At 43.4% G+C, this 8,274-nt stretch overlaps 2 pseudogenes; one reads left to right on the top strand and one right to left on the bottom strand.

Annotated features, from left to right (window-relative positions):
• Positions 1-1,678: 1,678 nt before the first annotated feature.
• Positions 1,679-1,797, bottom strand: LOC120586428 (uncharacterized; annotated as a pseudogene).
• Positions 1,798-6,848: 5,051 nt separating this feature from the next.
• Positions 6,849-6,967, top strand: LOC120586360 (uncharacterized; annotated as a pseudogene).
• Positions 6,968-8,274: the final 1,307 nt, after the last annotated feature.

Raw genomic sequence — 8,274 nt, 5'->3', positions numbered from 1 at the left:
ACAACCTAGAGAATATAAAGGTTTAACGAGCTTTCATAAGTTTAAGATTGAATATGTAGAATATCTGAAAGATTAAAAATCAGATATGAAGGCTTTCTTTCTTTCCAATTGTGCTTTTCTAACACGTTGCCCAAGTGACATGCAGAGTAACAGGGTAGCCAGAGCCTGGCTTGTTTGGCTCTGACGGTCCCACCCTGAGGGTTTCGGCGAGGTGCTTCACCTCCATTTGTCTCAGTTTGTTCATCTGTGAAACGGGGTGGACTGTCAGTGCTTGTCTTCTTGGGTCCTAGGGGGATTATCCCTGAAAATACAGGCAAAGCACTTTGAATAGAGTCTGGCAGAACTCGGCTCACAGTGAGTTGTTCTATAGAGATTAGATATCTGGATTTTATATTCTCTCTAAAGAGGCTTAACCACAGACTTCTGCAGAATAGTATGGAGTTAGCTTTGCCTTGGACCAAATGAATATGAATGAAATCGAAACAAGAACGCGAGGGAGATGGTGGAGGGATCTCTTAAGAACCGGATGCCAGACACTGCTGAGCGGGCACCGTTTTGATTTCCAAACAGAGCTGATATGTGATTAGGCTGTCTTCTTTCCCAAACCCAGCTATAGCAACCCTTCTGTGGACCCCTTCTATTATTGTTTTGTGATCATGCAAACAAAGATAAGAAAGCTTTGTGTAAGTAACCTAAATATTGGCTTCAGAGGAATTTTGACTCAGTTATTCTATCTTTGTTTCCTTGTGAACCCCTTAGATATATTTTTTCTTATTTGTTTTGGCTGAAGCAGATTAGAATTTTTAAAAATCAGGCTTTCCTGAGCAATTTTTCTATACATTCAAAAAAGGTTAAATGTTACCGGGGTAAATCTGCAAAACCTTGGAACTGCACCTGAGTTTGCATTATGCTTATATGAGATAAGCTCTCCGAATAGCTTTACCTGAATAGTTAAAGGAGTGTTCATATGTGTCAGCTCAGTCCTCCTACGACGTCAGCCTCGATATTAATTGGAGGAAAACTTACTCGTTGGAACAAAAGACAAGTAGACACACGGCATCCTAAGAAGAGCTGCTGTGTAGACTACTCTCCTTGGCCAGCTGTCACTTTGTGGCAGGTGGAGTTCTCTCCGGAAGTTGTGTTTGTCTCTCAGGTTTGTGTTGATTCCGAGCCTCTGGAATTTCCTGATGCAAGGAAGGCTGCTGTGAAAAACTCTCTCCCTCTCAATTCCCCCACGGGCCCAGCCACCCCCGGCATTGTTCTGCTGAAGTTCGGTACCCACCTCTTTGCTTCTTTACATCAAATACTAGAATTTGCTTCTTTACATCAAATACTAGAATTTAACTTCACGGTTCTTCCAGAATTCTAGGTTCTTGTCAATAACCATCAGGAACACGAACTCATTAAATTAAGTGCTCCTATTTATGCTGGGGATGTTTTAAAATAGCAGAATGTTGATACTGTTAATAATAATATTGATAATGTTGGTAATATTAAATATTTTTGAGTGAGTCTCTATATACTAGGAGAAAAGGAAATAGTTCATTGACTTAATCAGGTTAAGACAAAATTTTACTTTATATTATTTTTTTATTTTTTAGGTGAGGCAACCCTTGGTTGACCTCACAGATAGCAAGGACCTTGTCAGTTTACAATCCCTTATTTTTTTTATTTTTTATGCCTACAGCACCTAGTCTTCCTAGATGTTCTCCCATCCAAGTACTAACCAGGCCCGACCCTGCTTAGCTTCCAAGATCAAACAGGATCGTGCTTGTTCAGGGTAGCATGGCCATAGGCTTAAGACAAAATTTTAAATGAAATATATAAATATTCAACTCAATAGCAATTGTGACTTGGCAATGGTCCTAAGAAATTTAAAAAGTACAACCGAAGAGGAAGTTTCTTTATAATATCTGTAACTCTGAAGTAGTTAAGTGAAAAGATGAGCAGAAAAAACTAGAGAAAGTGATTGTTTTATTGTATCAAAATGATACCATTTTTCTGGGCAGCAATTGAGTGAAGTTAGTTTAGTTTAGTCAAACTGAGTAGAAAACTGCTAAATCCAGTAGGGTGAGGAGTAAAACTTTTCATTTTCACCAAAGTATGGGCTATGAAGTCACATTTTACCTTCGCAATTGGACTGTCCCCATAGGGAGCCAAAAGAAAGCTACTGTACTGAAAGTGGAAAGTAGCAGACACATCGACGTCCCTCAGGGTCATCCAGTGGGTGCTGCCTGTCTCCAGACACCCTCGCCTGTTACCCCAAGTCTCTGTTCACCCAGTAAATGGTCTACTTAGAGCCCAAGATGAAAACTTCTTGACTCAGCGGACTTCCCAGATCTGCTCTCCCAGGGATAGCCAAGAATCCCTGATGGTCAAAATCAAAACAAAACAAAACAAAACAAAACAAAACAAAACAAAACAAAACCCCCAAACTTGCTAAACTGGTTCCTGAGCCACTTGGATTTGAATGAGACTCCACTCTGAGAAGAAGCGAATGTGACAGAGGACAAAATCTGGGTTGTGGTCCCCTCGCATTTCAACCTCAGGGAAGCGGTGCAGCTAAATTACAACAAACAAAAACAAAAACAAACAAAAACCCCTTTAAATCTGGGTGTGATTCTAGGCAATATCCCAAGTGGGGAAAAGACAAAAAGATAAATTACATATTGCAGGTCATGTCTTCTACTTGAAGAAAAATGTAAATTTGACAGACGACAACACCAAGAACCCATACGCAGGAACTAGTCTTTTAGAGGACAGATGGCAGAGATTTGCAAACAGCCAGGAGCTGAGTCTTCCCTGTTTCTTGTGCAACAGAAACATCCTGAATCCACGGCCTGGGAGTCGAGCCAGGTACGAGGCGTTATCCCCAGGTCGGTTTTCTCTCCTTCTTCTGAACTGTGTGGCAAAAGCATTTCTCAGATATATGAAAATTGGCCTGAATAAAAGACTGCAGTGGGGGTTTGCGGAGGGCACCGTGGAGGAGTGGGTGTGGCTAGTGCACGCGGGACATTTTCCTGGAGCGAGTCCCCTACTGGCCGGAGCCCCACCTTTGGCAGTTTATGGGAATTCCCCTCACAACAGTTAGGATGCCACTTTGGCCCACAGACATCTTGAACTTCATCTTAGACCAACATTCGTTTTGATTTTCTCATCTTATCTTTGAGTTCAGCTAAATGACCAAATTATCCTCTAATACCTTCTTTGGTGTACATTTCTTTAATGCCTAGTTTCTAGAGACTGTTTCTTCTGTATTTACTGATTCTTACAGAAAACTTCAGTTATTATCCTCATTTGCCAAGCAGCTCGAGCCTCCGCCCAGTGGCATGGTACCAAGAACGGAAGCACGCCTTCTGGCTTGGAGGCCAGCGTTCTGAGTTATTTCCAGCGCTTTCGCCCTCTTGGCTACTTGCATCAATGATTAAGAATATTTTTACAACTGTAAAACCCTTCACTTAACATCAGGATTCTAGAGTTTTTATGTGGCTGTCTTCCTAGGCACAGTTTGTAGAGGAAAGTACTCTTTTTGTTTATTTACTTATTTATTCAACCAATATTAATTCAGCATATATTGTGTGCTGGATGATCTTCTAGGCTAAGACCTTATAAGAACTTATATAAGAACTTATATTTCAGTACAAGGAGGCACACTGCAAACAAGCGAGACAAAGAACATATATGGTACAATTGAAGTGATTTTAGGGGAAGAAAAGCTTGTCCTCTAGGTTCGGTGGCTGGGGTCTGTGAATTAAACAGAAGGCAGATGAATAAGAAAAGGCATGCCAATTTTAAGATTTTAAATTTTATGTGCATGGAACTTAAGAGATAAGAAGTGAAAAATCTAAATATGTGGTTAGACTCAGGGGCTCTTATACCATTTTGACCAAGGGTGATAAGTTGTAGAAAAATAACTATACAAAGGAGAGTGAGTTTGGGCTTCTAGAGTCAATAAGTTGTGGGAAGGTGACTGGAAAGTATATGGGGAAAACTAATGGTGGATAAATGTCATTTAGTGAAGTTCGTTTATGTAGATTTATCTCTGGTGATAAAGATTGCTCTCCTATTCCTAGCATGGGAGATGGGGACATCTATGCCCGGTTTTGGGGCAGATAGTGGAGGGCAGAGAGCTCTTCCGGTGTCTGCTTTGTCTCTGTTGCTTTCAGCTCAGAATAATCCTTATGACCAATTGGCATATTTTGGGGTGGCATATTCCGTACCCCTTCCGGGCAAAAGCGTGGGGTGGGAGGTGTTTCGCAGGTTTAGGTCGAGTGCTCAGGGAGGACCCAGTGAGCAGGACAACATCTGAATAAAGACCTTGAAGAAGAGTGGGAACAGCCATGAGGATAATGGGGACGCGTGTTCCAGGCAGATGCAAGGAGAGGAGGCAGGAGCGCCAGGGGCATCCACGGAGGGCGCGCTCACGGGGGCAGGAGCGAGTGAGAGAGGAGGCTGAGGAGACCAGACAGAGAGGGCAGGACGGGCTCGAGCATGCATAGGTCACATGCCGGTCACGAGATGCGCTGGAAAGCTGTTGGAGAGTTTTGACCGGAGGAGGGTGTGATCTGACATGTTTTAACAAGATCACCCTGACTTTGGATTGAAAATACACTGTTGGGTGATGGCGGTGGGACCCTGAAACCACAGAGGGACTAGTGTTGTTATACAGGGAAGAGATGGTGGTGGCGTGGTCCAGGGAGGAGGCAATGGGCGGGGTGGGTGGTGGTCACCTTCTGTATATGTATTTCAAGAGAGTTGACAGGATTCGTTGAGAGATTAGATGTGGGGTTGGGAGGAGAGTCAAGGTTGACTTCAGCATTTTTGCCTAAGCAACTGTAAGAATGGGGTTACTATCGTAGGGAGGAAAAATAATCTTCCCTCTACCCTTCTGACTTCTTGGCTGAGACCCCCCGTAATAAAAGACAGAATAACAAGAGAAAAAGACACGAGCTTACTAACATGTACACCCGTGGTAGAAACCCAGGACAAATGAGTAACTCAGTGAGGTGGCTTTAGAATTCAGGATTAAATACCATCTTAATGGGGAAAGGGGAGCAGGGATGTAGGCCTCTTAGGGGAGAGTGAATGATATTTGGAAAGATGAATGGGCCCTTAGGATCACAGATGAGAGGTATGATAATTTGTGACACATTTTGTATAGGTGTGGTGTTGACTTCATTATCCTTTCCTGTGATGAGTCCATCTTCCCTGGTTGATGGAACTCTCGGTGATGGAATCTGAGTTCCTTTCAGAGGCTCTGTCTCTAGGCAGATGGAGCGAGTCAGAGAAAGCCTCTCCCTGCACTTGCTGTTTTTCAAGTAGCTGCAGCTCAGAATAATCTCAACGCAGTATATTTTGGAGTGGCAAATTCTAAAGTCCTATAGCCATATTTTGGGGTGGCACATTCTACTACCTTTCACCATTTACTGAGACTGATGATGATTCTGAGAGAAGTTGGTCAGTTTGAGGACAGGGGATGGTTATCAGGAACTCAGTTTTGTGTACATAAGTGTGAGACAATGATTAGGCATCTCACTAGAAATATCCAAGACACAGTTGGATGTCTGAGTTGAAATTTCAGAGAATTCTGAGCTGGAGATAATTGTTCGGAACATGTAATGTATTGATGATATTTAAAGCCGCGAGACCGGATGAATTCACCAAGGAAGAGTGTAGCCTTGGAATTAAAAGATTTGGGTCTAGATTCCAGCTCAATACTTGGGGCTCTGTAACCAACCTGCTTCATTACCTGTAACATGGCTATGTGTTATGGACCGAATGTTTGCATTTCCCCCAAAACTCATTTGTTAGCTATCCTAACCCCCGATGTGATGGTATTAGGAGGTGGGGTCTTGGGGAGGGGATTAGGTCATGAGGGTAGAAGCCTCATGAACACAATTGGTGCTCTCATAAAAGAGACCCCACAGAGCTCCCTCACCCCCTTTCGTCATGTGAGGACACAGAGAGAAGGTGCCCATCTATGAACCAGGAAGCAGGCCCTCAGCAGACACTGAATCTGCCGATGCCTTGACTTTGGACTTCCCAGCCTCCAAAACTGTGAAAAATAAATGTTTGTTGTTTAGGCACCCAGCCTGTGGTATTTTGGTATAGCAGCCCAAATGGACTAAGATCGTATAGTAACATTAGCATCACAACGATGCCCTTAGAATAGATCTCAAGTGGTATCATGCTGAGTAAATGTTCATCGAATATTGTCAATGAATAAACAGAGTTCCTTTTCCTTATTAACTAAGAACCATTTGTCCTACTCGTCGGCTAACTGCACTCTGACACTGTCTCACTCACCACCAGGGATTCCGAAGTGAGGAGCAGGGTAGGATGGGAAGGCAGCAATTTAACTGTATCTGGACAAATAAGCTACTGAGCATTGACTATGTGGGGAGGTCATATCTCTTTATGTGCATTATCTCCTATCGCTCACATAAGAACCTACGCGATACCCGCCACCAAGTTTCCAGTTTTACGGATGAGACTAGGCAGTGTACCCAAGGTCATGGCATCTGAAAATCAGAACTCAGACTGGGACCCACGTCCAGTGGACTCCAGAGCTTAGTCATTATTCCTCATTCTCTGCTGTGTTGGCAGAAGGGAAGGGTCCCCACACTCTGGTCAGAGACACTTGGTCTTAATGTGGTTCCCCAGTCATCTGTCTTTCCTTTCTCAATGTTGCGCAGCTGCTAAGTAAGTGGTGGGATCAAATGTCACTTGTGACTTCCCATGAATACGGGCTCCATGTTCCATATCACAGTGGTCATTCTGTGACACAGTAAGGTGCTCCTTTCCCCACCTCTTCTCTCCCAAAATTTAAACATAAAGAGAGAAACATCATCTATGGCCGTGCCACCCTAAATGTGTCTGATCTCGTCTGATCTCAGAAGCTAAGCAGAGTTGGGCCTGGTTAGTACTTGGATGGGAGACCACCTTGGAATATCAGGTGCTGTAGGCATTAAAAAAATAAAAAATAAAAAATAAAGAGAGAAATATCTTGAGTAAAGTCTCTGGTTTATAGCTTCCTTTAATTTTCTTGATGCCTTATATGGTGTTTTTCAACTTTGGCCACTCTTTAGAAAATAACTGAAGGGGTTTTTAAAAGAAGTACAGGTCCTGAGCCCCTGCTACAGATGAACTCAATCAGAATCTCAGGAGGAGGCCAGGGTGGTGGTCTTTATTTTTAAGAAATTTATCTGGGAAATTCTAATGTGAGACCTACCTAAGAACCACCGACCTATGAGATAGGACAAAATCCAATGCAGATGCAAATCATGGCCATTGACCTAGACCAAAAATTGAGGTAAAAGTCACATACTAACAAAGTAGTTCTAATTCTTTTTCTCTTCCCAGCATCCATGAAAGATAGACTACACCCATCAGAACCTGGGGTGGTGATACTCAACCACTGGCAGGAGAAGAGAATAGAGAAGCAGGCACAAATGTTTCCACTTGTCCTCTGTTAACCCCATCCTGGCCTTGGGGCCAGTCCCAGATTCCAGCAGGAATGGAGGGATGGCTGAGGAAATCCAGGCAGTCTCGAGGGTAGAGGTGCCGGGAAAGGCAGAGAGCCCCGTGGGCAACAAGACCACTGAGTTGTGAGTTCAGTCTGGGACAGCCATTCCAGTCCAGCTGATGGCTGGAGGCCATTGACATGCACACCTGGGCAAACTGGATTTAGACACAATACCTTAATTTTATTTTTTAAAATATTTAGAGTCCCTGAAATATCTTCTTTACCTATTTTTTCTAATCTGTCCTTTTTTGGGGAAGTGATTACTGTGGCACAGCTTAAAAGCTTTTGTTGTTCTTTCTTATGTGGATATCAACATGTAAAAATATTACTTCTTGCAGAGTGGAGACCTGAATATCACCAGAAACATAACTGGTGTGGCAGCCGCTGTGTTTAGACCTGACTACGCTTATGATCTGGCTGGCCGGTTTGCCAGAGGGAGAGTCCTTGAGTCAGTGGCAATTCCTTTCAACCTAGCAGCTCTTTGTGCACTGCAGATAGACCAGATTACTAAATGCACAGGCAACTTCTGCACCCAAGTTTCTTCTGGGCCTCTGTCCAGGCAGGTGTCTGGAACCGTGATCTAGGAATAGCACAGTGAGTAGGCAGATTAGGGCTTTTTCCATTCTTGTTTGCCCAAGGGCTTACAGTGACCCCACTCCCCATCGCTGGGAGTTTTTGATGTCTAAGGATAAAGATTTAATAAATGATGGTATCAGGCCTCAGTGCACATCTTCTGCTTGCTTTCCTGG

This window comes from Pteropus medius, unplaced genomic scaffold (genome assembly GCF_902729225.1).
Source record: "Pteropus medius unplaced genomic scaffold, Ma_sr-lr_union100, whole genome shotgun sequence".
In the NCBI taxonomy this organism is placed as follows: domain Eukaryota; kingdom Metazoa; phylum Chordata; class Mammalia; order Chiroptera; family Pteropodidae; genus Pteropus; species Pteropus medius.
This window is presented reverse-complemented; position numbering and strand designations above follow the sequence as displayed.